This window comes from Mus pahari, chromosome 1, assembly GCF_900095145.1.
Source record: "Mus pahari chromosome 1, PAHARI_EIJ_v1.1, whole genome shotgun sequence".
Lineage (NCBI taxonomy): Eukaryota > Metazoa > Chordata > Mammalia > Rodentia > Muridae > Mus > Mus pahari.
The window spans coordinates 131214758-131228533 of NC_034590.1; the positions used below are offsets into that span (position 1 = coordinate 131214758).

The 13776-nt window shown below is 39.6% G+C and overlaps 1 non-coding gene across 1 annotated transcript; it reads left to right on the top strand.

The window, feature by feature from the left end:
• The first annotated feature begins 1503 nt into the window (after positions 1-1503).
• On the top strand, positions 1504-1638 carry LOC115062934. Its single transcript, XR_003842840.1, has one exon. It is a non-coding gene; the product is annotated as a small nucleolar RNA SNORA17 (small nucleolar RNA).
• Positions 1639-13776: the final 12138 nt, after the last annotated feature.

A 13776-nucleotide genomic window follows, 5' to 3' on the forward strand; every position in this document is an offset into this window, starting at 1 on the left:
CTATCTTACAAAAGGATGTAGACAATATCTTATTTTATAACATTTTCTGGGATCTACATTAGCCTCACCATGAAACTTATTTATAAAGGCCAGTTTCATTTGAAGTTTAATCTGGAGTTCTGTGTACCACAAGTCAAACTTACAACTCAAGCTTTGTCATATGATTAAATTTTATTTGTAACTGTTCTAATAAATCTGGACCACAATAGGTAACTATGAAAAATATCTCTTTGATAATCATTGTCACCAAAATATCCAAGGGACAATTTAAAGGAGAAAATCTTATTTTACTTGAAGTTTCAGAAAATTCATTATGCATCATAGTAGGAAGGACGTGTCAGAGAAATTAGCATCATGACAGACAGGAACAGAGAGAGATGTAAAGCGACCAAGTGCAACACACCTCTAGGGCCTTGTCCAGAGACCTATGTGCCCAAGCAAAGCACACTCCATACCTCTAAATTGGTACAGGCACATAGGGGCCATTGTTTCTGCAGGTGACTATATGTTGGATAGGATTCTAACATTCAAAGTCTTTGCAGCTATTTCAGAAGATCTAATTTCTATTCTATTATTAATTTCATTTTTTTCTGTTAGGTTCAGTAGACGTATTTTTTTGTTTTATATATATATATATATATATATATATATATATATATATATATATATATATTTGATTGTGGGTAATCTCCTGAAATAGCAGCAGCAGCACCAGCAACAATTATAGAATTCCTCCTCCTATTTTACTTCCCATTAATCCTGTTCCTCCTTCTCCTCCTCCTCCACCTCCTCCTCCTCCTCCTCCTTCTCCTCCTTTGCTCTCTCCTCCTCTGCCCTCTTCTCCTCCTCTTCTTTGTTTTTTTGTAAATTGACTTTGCATGGGATATTTTTAATGCTTCAGAAGACAAGTTCTTCAGCAATTAAACAGATGATTTTCCTTCCAAATCATAATCATATATTTCCCAGGGGAGTCAGTAGTAACAATATGTTGGTCTATGTAAGGTAACATCTTTTGATGGTCATCCATATGCCTTTCTTCGGTTGGTTCAATTCTCAAGAGTCAAGCCATTGAAGTTTCAAAGCTGCCTTTGTAGTAGTGTCTTAATGATGAAACTTGAACCTCTATGTAGATCACTTCCTTGGAAAGTAATTCTCCAGGCTGTAAAATTCTTTTCAACCTAACTCCTTATGTTTTCAAGTTAATCTATTTTTTGGCCTTTTCTACACTGACAGTGTGGACCCAAAGTGATTCCCTCACCCAAGCACAATTCTCAACTTCATCATTTGCTGTCCATCTCTCTTTTAATTGAAAATTGTTAAAATTCCCACTTCTGTTATGTTATTTGCAGCATCTTCCAGTTAAGGAACAAACTCATATTTTAGGAAGTACTGGTTGATTATATTTTATTGATTCATTTGATCTGTCAGATTGAGTTATAACACAATGGGAAAAATAATTCTGACTGTAATAATCACTGAGGGCTAATTTAAAATCCCTTGGATACCTCCCCCAGAAGCACTGCAGGTGTGGCGACTGTGTCACATGTGAGTCAGTAGGTGGCAGAGAGGAGAGAGACTATGTCTCCTATGCTCAGTGCTCTGACCTATGAACATCTAAATGATTAGTAGCCTAACATTACCTGAAAAACACTAGCCTGAGATGGTCAACAGTTTGGTGTCTGGAAACTGGCTCAGGGAGGTACCCTGAGATGACCACCAGTCCAGCTGTGCAGGTTCAAGGGCTCCCAGGACCAGGAGCAAGCCTGAAACTAGAACTCTGCCTGGGACTTTCAGAAGTGAGCCCGAGATATATGACCCGCACGTGGGCCTACTTAGGCAGTCCAGGTGAGGAACAAGTCTGAGATGACAACCAGACTAGTACTATGGGGTCTGGACAGAGAGCTAGACAGAAACAACCACCAACAGTTGTGTGCCAGGCAGGACTGGGGAGTGATAGACCAAGCCCATGCCAGAGATTACCCTTACCCAATGTCACAATGGGTGAGTGGGGCAAAGCATTTCTGAGATCACTTTTGAAAGGACTCTAGACACTCAGAGTACAGGAACCAATAAGAGGAGCTAAGTGGTGGAGAAATGGAAGAGAAAGATTAAAAGGATGCAGATGCAATGAAGAGAGGCAGAACTAGAGACTCAAGAGTAGTGAAGAACAGCCTTCTGTGAGTAGCTCTTGTTGCCACCCAGGACCATGGTAGGGTCTGGCCTGTGCTGCCACCAGGGGCCACTTCTGGATCTGTGGTTCTGCAGCAGCAGTCGTCTGTTATCCCCAAAGTCCAGGTAGATGTTCCTGATCTTAGCTTTTGCCCAGAAACATGTTGATATCAGAGGGCTGTGCAGAACTGGCCCCATTCCTCACCTGGGCATTCTGGAAGAGCTGGCCCTAGGGTCATGAGAACAGAAGGGATGACCTTGTCTCTTTACATCTGCAGAAACTGAGAAAGGGCTCTGCACCTTTCCTGGGCACCAGAGTAAAGCTGACCTTGGTGGAGGGGATGTGAGAAAGTTGGCCCTGAAGGTGTGAGCATGGGAGAGCTGGCCCCTCTACTTGTCTGCTGTGCTGTTGTGTGATGATATGGGTAAGGGAGAGATGACCTACCTTGCCTATTGTCACCAGTGGCAGGCAGGAGACCTGGCCCAGAGTTCATAAGACTTGGAGAGTTGACCCTGACCCTCAGTGAGGCAGCACTTGAGAGAGCAGGCCCAGAATCTCTCTGGACAGCACAATAGAGCAGATTAGCTATTATATTATTATATTATATAATATTATATGTAATATTCAGTTTTATATACAATATTCATATAGAATATTAAATTATATATAATATAGAACACATATTTTGTGAACATTACATATATTTACAGAATTCAGTACATTATAACTTGGAGATAATTAGACTTTCATTGCTTTTAAAGAGAGTTTAGTTTCTTCCTTTAAAGACTTTAAGATCTTTTATGACCTCTCATGTATAAAAGTCTAGAAGAAAGGACGAGAAGCAAGCGGATCTATTGGCCAAATGTACTGTTGAAACTTGAAGAGAAGTGCTGTGAAATTGCCTGGCACAAGTGATAAGGGCTATTTTATTATTTTTATATAATTTTTGGCAGATTGTGACCTGCCTTAAAATTTCCATTCTGTCTGCCAATGCATATGCAGTGTGCTTGGGCCTGTGCTCCCTTTCCAGTGAGCTTTTAACCTCTACTCTACATTCTCTACAGCAGAGCCAGCAAGTTGTGATACTTGATGACCCATCCCACTTGCAGTTTGGGGGAAAGACAAAGGTTTGCCTGCACAGGGGAGACTTCGAAAACCAGATGCCATTATTTTGTTAATGTTGTCAACTGTTGTGCTGGTTTAACTCTCATAGTGTAGAGGAAAACAATGTACTAGAAATTTCCCCATATCTTTTTGTGTGATTTAAAATCATGTTAGAAACAATTAGAAGAAAGGAAGGAAGAAAGGTAGGAATAGCAAACCATTCATTCAGTGCGCACCTAGTGATGGTTTAAAGCTTGGCCATAGATCTGAACTATATTATTATAGAGGGTTGACATAACATCTGGTCAGGATTCTGTTTGCACAAGTATTATTGAGTTCCAAGTAGCATTGTCTGAGAGAAGATTTCTCTCTCTCTCTCTCTCTCTCTCTCTCTCTCTCTCTCTCTCTCTNTCTCTCTCTCTCTCTCTCTCTCTCTCTCTCTCTCTCTCTCTCTGTGTGTGTGTGTGTGTGTGTGTGCTGTTATTGGACTGAAGCTCTTGTGTAAAAAAAACCGTGCATGTCTAACTGTGGAATGAAGGTTAGGATACCTATAAAAACCTCTTTTGTTGTTGTTTGTTTGTTAGTTTATTTACTTTATATCCAGATTGCAGACCCCCCTCCCTATTTTTCACCTTATCCTCCAACTCCCTCATCCTCCCCTCCTCAAAGTATCCCAGTTTCAGGAAAGGGGTCCAATATCAGGCAGCAGAGTTAGAGACAGTCCCTGTTTCTGTTGTTAAGGAACCCGTATGAAGACCATGTGTACATCTGGTACATGTGTGGAGGGGCCCTAGATCCAACCCTGAATGTTCTTAGGTTGGTGTTTCAGTCTCTGGGAGTCCTGAAGGGCCCAGGTTAGTTGATTCTGTAGGTTTTCTTGTGGTGTCCTTGATTCCTTGGCTCTCTCAATCTTTCCAATTCTCCACAAGATTCCCTAAGTTCTGTCAAATGTTTGGCTGTGGGTTTTTGTATCTGTTTCCATCAGCTGCTAGATGAAGCCTCTCAGAGGATGGTTTTGCTAAACTACTGTCTAGAAGCATACACCTGCAATGTCTATTTCCCATTCCTAACAAGATTCACAGATCCTCTTCTGTGTATGTGTTGGGGGCCTCAAGTCAGCTGATGTTGCTACCTGGTGTGTGGTCCAGTGTCTGAGAGATCTCGAGGATCCAGGTTAGTTGAAACTGCTGGTCCTCCTAAATGGTCACCCTCCTTCTCAGATTCTTCCAGAGGGGTCACCAGCTTCTGTCTATTGGTTGGGTATAAATATCTGCATCTTACTCTTTCTGGTACTTTTTTGGGCCTTTCAGAGGGCAGTCATGATAGCCTCCTGTTTGTAAGCATACCATAGTATCAGTAATACTTGGGCCTCCCGCTGAGCTGATCCCACTTTGGGCCTGTGACTGGACCTCCTTTGCCTCAAGCTCTTCTCCATTTTTGTCCCTGCTGTTCTTTCAGACAGGAACAATTCTGGGTCAGAGTTTTTGACTGTGGGATGGCAACCCAATCCCTCACTGTAAGCCCTGTCTTTCTGCTGGAGTTGGGTTCTACAAGTTCCCTCTCCCCACTGTAAGGCATTTCATCTAAGGTCCCTCCCTTTGAGTCTTGAGAGTCTCTCACCTCACAGACTTCTGGTACACTCTAGAGCATCCCCCCACCTCCTACCTCCCGAGGTTGCCTGTTTCCATTCTTTCTGCTGGAGCTCAGGACTTCAGTCCTGTTCCCATCAGTCAGTACAAGATCATGTTCCCCTCTTCCTCTCCTTCTCCCCTTCCCCACCAAGATCCCTCTCTGTCCCCTTTCTGTGATTTCTTTCTTCTTCCTCCCAAGTGGGATTGAGGCATCCTCACTTGGGCCCTTCAGCTTGTTAACCTTTTTGAGTTCTGTGGATTGTATCCTGGGTCTTTTAAAGTCTTTGTTGGGAAAAGTCTGGTGTAATTATAATAGGTCCGTTTTTATATGCTTTTGGTCTTTTTCCTTGAGAGTTTTAGTATTCTTTCTTTAATTTAAACATTTAGTGTTTTGATAATTATGTGGCAGGAGGATCTTTATTTTGGGTCCAATCTAAGCTTCTTGAACGCTTATAGGCATTCTTTCTTTCTTCTTCTTTTTAATTGGTCATTTTATTTATTTACATTTCTTTTTTTTTTTTTGGTTTATTTACATTTCAAAGGTTGTCCCCCTTCCCAGTTTCCTCCCCACAATCCCCCCATCCCACCCCCACCCCCTGCTTCTATGAGGGTGCTCTTGCCCAACTCCAGCCTCACTGCCCTCTACTGTGGTACCGAGCCTCTACAGGACTGAGGACCTCCCCTTCCATTGGTGCCAGATAAGGCAATCCTCTGCTACATATGCAGCTGGAGCTATGGGTGCCTCCGTGGTACTCTTGATCCTGTCTAAATGAAATACTGGGACAAAGAGTGGAACAGCAACTGAAGGAAAGGCCATGCAGAGACTGCCCCACCTAGGGATTCATCCCATCTGCCGACACTATTGTTGATGCCAAGAAGTGCTTGTTGACAGGAGCCTGGTATAGCTGACCCCTGAGAGGCTCTGCCAGCACCTGACCAATACAGATGTGGGTGATGCTCACAGCCAACCATCAGGCTGAGCACAGGGACCCCAATGGAAGAGTTAGGGGAAGGGCTAAAAGAGGAGAGGGGGATTTCAACCCCAAAGAATAACAATAGTAACCAACAGGATCCCCCAGAGCTCCCAGGGACTAAACCACCAACCAAAGAGTACACATGCAGGGCATCCCTTTCTTTAAGCTAGAAAAAATTTCTTCTATGATTTTATTGAAAATATTTTCTAAGTCTTTAAGTTGGGAATGTTCTCCTTCTTTTACTCTTATTATTTTAAGGCTTGTTCTTTTCATAGTGTCCCAAATCTCCTGGATGTTTTGTGTTAGAAAGTTATTAGATTTAACATTTCTTTGACTGATGTATCAATTTCTTCTATTGTATTTTCTACACCTGAAATTTCCTCTTCCATTTCTTGTATTGTGTTGGCAATGCTTGCACCCGCTCTTTTACCTAAGTTTTTCAACACAAGGATTCCCTCAGTTTGTGTTTCCTTTATTGCTTCTATTTCCATTTTTAATTATAAAGTCTTCATGGAATGACTTGAGAAGTAGTCACTTCTTTTTCCTTGCTAGAATTTTGTAAGCTTCCTGTCATATGTGCCAATTACTCTTAGGCGTCTTTGTAGGCACCTTGATTCTGATAATGGGAACTCTGGATTTCCTTATTCAGACTTTGGATTTCTTTATTCAGAAAACAAAATTTTAGCTTTGTTGTATTCTATTTTTGTTATAGACTTTTACTGTTACATTATTCTTTGTAGACAAATTTGAATCCTGCAATATGGCTGCTCTTGCAAATGATCACATCCAAAAACCTTCTAGTTCTGTATGATCTGGCCAGAATGCAAACATGCCCTGGATTCCATACAATATGATCTGGCTGGGATACAGATATATACTTAGTATACACCTTTTTAAAAAAAGAAAATTCACTAGTTTAATCAATCAGATAGTTTAATCAATTATAACATGTGAAAATTATTTATTTTAATTTACTTCATATGTTTTGAGTAGATATTTTTGATTTACATTTCAAATGTTATCCACTTTCCTGATTTCATCTCCGAAAACCCCTATCCTATCCATCTTCCCCTGCTCACCAACCTACCCACTCCTGTTTTCCGAGCCTTCTCAGGACCAAGGGCATCTCCTCCCATTGATGTCCAACAAGGCCATCATCTGCTACATATGCAGCTGGAGTCATGGGTCCCTCCATATGTACTCTTTGGTTGGTGGTTTAGTTCCTGGGAACTCTGGGGGTACTGGTTGGTTCATATTGTTGTTCCTCCAATGGGGCTGCAAGCTCCATTAGCTCCTTGAGTCCTTTTTCTAGCTCCTCCATTGGAGACCCTGTGCTCCGTCCAATGGATGGCTGAGAGCATCTACTTCTGTATTTGTCAAGCACTGGCAGAGCCTCTGAGGAGACAACTATATCAGGCTCCTGTCAGCAAGCACTTGTTTGCATCCCAATAATTCTGAACAGTGAAGGTAAGCTTATTTTGTAGAAGAAATCAGCCATGATTGAAAGTGGCATCTAATTGAGGGGCAGGCAAAGTGATGAATCAGAGAGAGATTTGACAGAATGAGTCAGGATAGCATACATCCAACTATCATGAGAACAGACGGGAAAGAAGGGTGATTTAAGAAAGCAGTACAGAAAGAGAGAGGAGGCAGTTTTACTGAGACAGTTTAGCAGAGACAGGTCACAAGTGAAGGCAGAACTACACAGAGAATAAGAAGGAGCCAGAAGATTAGAAGGCAGTTTAATCAGTAAGCTTGAAAGATTAGAATGTATGGAGGCCAGGAACATCCAGATCTCAACCAAGAGATAGGTAGAACAGAAAAAGAAGTGCCCTGGGCTCAGACCAAGCTGTGTCATTACACACCTTGAGTATGGCTCTGATCTCATCACTCCACTTGAGGAAACAAAAGTTACGTTTACATAACTTTAGGTTTCATTTACAATTACTTGGCCGACTTCGGTAATTGAAATTTATCTAATTAACGTTTACTCCTTTCCTTCCTAATGGTTAGTTCTATCAACCACATTTTCATCTATTCTACTGTTACATGTAGTAAAGTATGAAGATTGTATTTTCATTACCATTCAAAATATGTTATAATTTTTGTTCTCATATTCTCTTTGATATACTGCTTTGTTTTTAAGTATGTGAAAATTTTCTATTTATCTTTTTCATCATTTGAAGCCTCGTTCTTCTTTAGTAAGAATATATATCATATGTAATATTTTTATAAGATTAGTTTTATTTTTAATTATATACTTGCGTGTGTGCCTATGTGTGTCTGCCTTGAATGTCTGTATCTGTGGAGGTTAGAAGAGGGCAGAAAATTCCTTGGAGCTAAAGTTCTAGGTAACTGTGAGTCTTCTGTTTTGAATGCTGGGAACTGAACACAGGTCCCCTTCATGGGCAGTATGTGCTTTTAACTGCTGAGAAAGCCCTTATGTCCAAGTATATGTTATTTTTGTTCCTTTATAGCTTGTTTTTACTTCTTTTATTGTTCAAATGTGGTAAAATCTGGTTCATAAACTAACCCTTTATATGAATGAAGCATTTGATTGTGCTGGTTAGCTTTATGTCAACACAAGCTAGTTATCTGCAAGGAGTGAACGTCAATTGAGAAAATGCTTCTATACAATCAGGCTATAGGACATTTTCTTAGTTAATGATTGATGGGGAAAGGTACAGCCCTTTGTCAGTGGTTCCATAGGAAACCACTATGGAAAGCAGGCAAGTAAGCAGGACTCCCTCCGTTCCTTCTGCATAAGCTTCTGCCTCCAGTTTCCTTCCTTGTTTGAGTTCCTGTCCTGAATTCCTTTGAAGATGAATAGTAATATGAACAGTGTAAGTCAAACAAATCCTGTTCTCCCCAATTTGATTTTTGGTCATGTGTTTCATTGCAACAGTAGAAACTTTAAGTAAGACAAAATTTTTATGTTCTGTGTACTAATTGGCTTAGGCCAGTTTGATTTCTTGGTTAATAGATATATTTCCCCCTTTTATATGTCAAATTTGTAACTTTAATTTGTAGATTTATTTTGGTGTGCTATAAGTTTACCAATTAAAATTTTACTAGATATTTTCTTCATTTACATTTCAAATGCTATCCTGAAAGTCTCCTATACCCNCCCCCTGCCCTGCTCCCCAACCCACCCACTCCTGCTTCCTGGCCCTGGCATTCCCCTGTACTGGGGCATATGATCTTCACAATACCAAGGGCCTCTCCTCCCACTGATGGCCAACAAGGCTATCCTCTGCTACATATGCAACTAGAGACACAAGCCCTGGGGGGTACTGGTTAGTTCATATCCTTGTTCCTCCTATAGGGTTGCAGACCCCTTCAGCTCCTTGGGTACTTTCTCTAGCTCCTTCATTAGGGGCCCTGTGATCCATCGAATAGATGACTGTGGGCATCCACTTCTGTATTTGCCAGGCATTGACATAGACTCACACAAGAGAGCTATGTCAAGGTCCTGTCAGCAAAATCTTCAGCTGTATTTACTTCCATAGTTTCAGTGCTCAGATTTTCTTGTTTCCACAAGGCAATGTGTCTGAGTTAAGGTTTTATTGATGCAAAGAGACAACATGACCCAGGCATCTCTTTAAAGGAATATATTTAAATGGGGCCTGGCTTAGAGTTTTAGCGGTTCAGTCAATTATCATGGCAGGAAATAAGGCAGTGTGCAGGTAGCCATAGTGCTAGATTCACAGTCAGAATAGGGAGACTGTTCTACCGACAGCTAGGAGAGACTACCACCTGCACTGGGTAAAGCCTGAACATAGGAGACTTCAAATCCCACCTACACAGTGACATACTTCCTTTAACAACGCTTAATCTACTCCAGCAAGGACATATCTCCTAATAGTGCCATTCACCATGGCCCAAGTATTCAAACACATGTGCCTATGGGAGCCAAGCCAATCCAAACAACCACTCAGTGTGTCCTTTGGTGTTGGACAATGCTTTTCCATGCACGTAGTTTTGAGTTTTACTATATTGCTTCCCGATATGAGTTGCCACATACTCTTCTTTAAATTCTGATTGTTGAATCTGGGCCTCAATTTCTAATCATTTAATCTATTCTGGTTTGTTATTTCTTCAAACACTGCTTCTGCTTTTATTCTTTCTATTTGCCATGCTTCCAATTACTTCATTTGAGACCATTTTACTCTATCTTATGTGTTCTGTTCATTCCCTGACTTTTGACGAACAATCTGATTATGTAGATCAGGCTGGTTTTATACTCATAATTTTCCTGCCTCAGCCTCCAAGTGCTGGGATTTCAGAAATATGCCACCTACTCAGCTTTATACTTCTGAAATAATATTTTCCACTATTGTGTCTGGATTACAGCATTGCATCATTGAGTTTGTTAGGTTTTGTTATTATATAAAATATATTTTATTTGTTGAAATTAATATATAATTACATCATTTTCCTCTTTGCTTTTCTCACTTCAGTCTTTCCGTGCACAATCCCTTGCTCTCTCTCAGATGCATGGCTTCTTTTTCTTTAAACATTGTCAAACACACATGTATATATCTTTCTAAATATACAAATTCAATCTGCTCAGTTTACTTGTATATATACATATATATGATTTTAGGACTGTTCATTTGATATTTGGCAGCCAATTTGAGACTATTCCTTGGGAAGACTATTCCTTTCACTTTCAACGTTCCTTAGTTACCTGCACTTTTTTTTTTTTTTTTTTTTTTTGGTTGAGGGTTGAGGCGTAACAAGATTTTATCCATTCTTGCTAGCATTTCAATTGGCAATTGATGTCATCCTTGTTCAGATTTTGTTTAGACATCCATGTGAATAAGTCTTCATGGGTAGAGCTACTCTGATATTTCTTTTCTTTTCTTTTCTTTTCTTTTCTTTTCTTTTCTTTTCTTTTCTTTTCTTTTCTTTTCTTTCTTTCTTTCTTTCTTTCTTTCTTTCTTTCTTTCTTTCTTTCTTTCTTTCATCTTTCTTCCTTCTTCTTCTTTTTTGTTTGTTTTTGTTTTTTCGAGACAAGGTTTCTCTGTGTAGTCCTCGCTGTCCTGGAACTCAATCTGTAGATCAGGCTGACCTCGAACTCAGAAATTCACCTGCCTCTGCCTCCCAAGTGCCGGCTTCTCTGATATTTCTAGAAGATGTAATCTCATAGCAAACTTCCTGTTCCTTTAGCTCTTATAACCTTTCTGCCTGTTTTTGTTGCTGTGGTTGTGAGCTTATTTTTTGCTATGATTCAGTATTAAGTGCAGCTGTAAATGTATCAATTGGGACTCAATATAATATGGTCATTTGTTCTTTGAGTTTTGATAATAACTGTGTAAGACTATAGACTCTAAGGACTCTCCTTTAGAAGCATGTGTAGTATCTTTTTGTACCATGAAAGGTAATTCTCAGGGAGTAGACTTTACTATAATAATAAAACAATAATAATAATTTCATATCTCCTTGGCCCTATGTTCTAGGCACATAGTCTTCAGCAATAGGGATTTACTTACCTTCAACTTCTGGGAGGCAATCAAGGGCAGTACTTGTATCCTGTGATATTTTATGAGACTTTTGCATGGCCAAGAAAAGGATTCAAAAGGCGACTTCTTATGCTTGGTGTTGGGGTTTCTGTTATTCTTTCACTCTTGGGAGAAGCATTGTAAGCCCAGTTGGGAAAAGAATTCAATAAAATTACATATGTATGTAGACTTAAATGTATTCAAAGTACCTTTAGGCTGATAGATAATAATATGATTTTAACTTTTATGACTTTCAGACATCCTTACTATTACTTTACTCTCCTCCCTTCTCCTTTATTAACCACTCATCCTCCCATTTTCCCCTTTCCCTCCTTTAAGTGACTTGTTCCCTGGTGTTCTCTTTTTTATTTCTCCTGCCATATTCCATGGTCCCATTTTACACTCCTGGTTCTGCATTTATTCTACATTAGCTATTCATGTCTAAAAATTTGGAGCTAGGAAATTCACATGAAAAAACTGCGAGTTTTGTTTTTATGTGTCTTGGTTACCTCTCTCAGTGTTATACTCTATAGTTCCACCCATTAATTTGCAAAGTTCATGATGTCATCTTTTTTTTTTCTTTTTATACCTGAACTGTATTTAATGTATATGTACCACATTTTCATTAGTTAGTTCAAGCAATTTAGATTGTTTCCATTTTATGGCTGTTGTGAGTAGAACAGCAATGAACATTACTAAACAAGTATCTAAGGTATAGGATGTTTAGAAAATCAGCTGCTGGGGAGGATGTGGGAAGGAGTGAAGTCTCATTCCCCATTGGTGGCATTGCATATAGCTCTATCTACTCTACAAATCAGAGTGGAGCACCCTCAAAAAGCTATCAATAAATCTCCCATCTGATTCCTTTTCATAGCATATAGTTCTTGTGATTATTTAAATATAGTCTATGTCCTTAACTGTGTCAATCATACTTAAGTTCCATTTTTTATTACTGAGATACCTGAACTGACTACATCTCCTATTGTTTTCTTCTTTTTCACCTTGCTCTGCACTCTAATTTCTTATTAATCAACAGTCTATGGGAATTATACCAGCTAAGGATGGTGAAATCTCTCATTGAAGAAGCTCTGTCCTGTCACTGGAAACTGGAGTAGGATCAACCTGTAGGGAGGATTTCAGCAGAGTAGAGGCTAAACTGTAGCTTTTAGAATTTGGCTTTAGCTCTGGCGTGTTCCACTCTATAGAAGTGGTCCTTTTGAGCCCACAATACGTGGTAGTGTGTTGAAGTAACCTTTATTCTTGAAGGTAATTTTATCCGCTTCCCCTCCACCTTCCATCACTCTGAAACAGTTGAAAATTATCTTTGGGTTTCCAAATCTTGCCCATTTGGCTTCTTAACTTCATTCTTTAAGCACTTAAGCAATCAGTGGATACTCCAGTGAAACAATGCTCACCCTGAGCTTCCTTTCTCCCTCCTAGCTTCCCTTTTGAATCTTTTATGTATCCACATTCCAACTCCAGTGAAAGCCCTGAAGTAATGCCACCTGCTCAGCCCTGTGAGAATTTCAATTGCTCTTCTGGGCTTTCTGCCTCTTAGCAATATTCTGTTTCTCAGACTTGCAGACTTTCACCTCTTCCAAAAATATAGACATGCCTTGAGCAGGAGAGTAGCTCCTGGGACATTTCCACTCACCTCTGTGCTAGTTCATCTACTCTTAATCTTTCCTGTAACTGTTGCTCTCCTGAGCATGCTTCTGATGATCACAAGCAGGATTTTTCTTTTTTTTTTTTAACTTCAAATTTTAAAAAGAGATTTCATGGTTGTATTGTTCCGCCAAAAGCTGAAGTACTTTATCTGGAGTCACAACTTTAAAATTAATATTTTGTACAAAATCTTTGCTTCAATTCTTAGTCAATGAACATAGTTAATAAAAGTAAAAATATTTATATTTTCCTGATTTGAAAATTGTGATTTTATATGACATATATGAAAACCCAATTTTGAATTAGAGTTATATTTTAGCTGATGTAGTGATTGCTGTATTTAAATGCTATATATTATATACATTGTATTTATTAGATAAGAAAAGATAACATTCAACTTTTTACATTGCAATGCTTACAATTTTTATTATTATTATTATTTTCTTTATTTACATTTCAAATACTATCCTGAAAGTTCCCTATATCCCACCCCTGCCCCTGCTCCCCTACCCACCTACTCCCACTACTTGGCCCTGGCCTTCCCCTGCGCTGGGTCATATAAAGTTTGCAAGAACAAGGGGCCTCTCTTCCCAATGATGGCTGATTAGGCCATCTTCTGCTACATATGCAGCTAGAGACAAAAGCTCAGGGGGTACTGGTTAGTTCATATTGTTGTTGCACCTACAGGGTTGCAGCCCCCTTAAGCTCCTTGGGTACTTTCTCTAGCT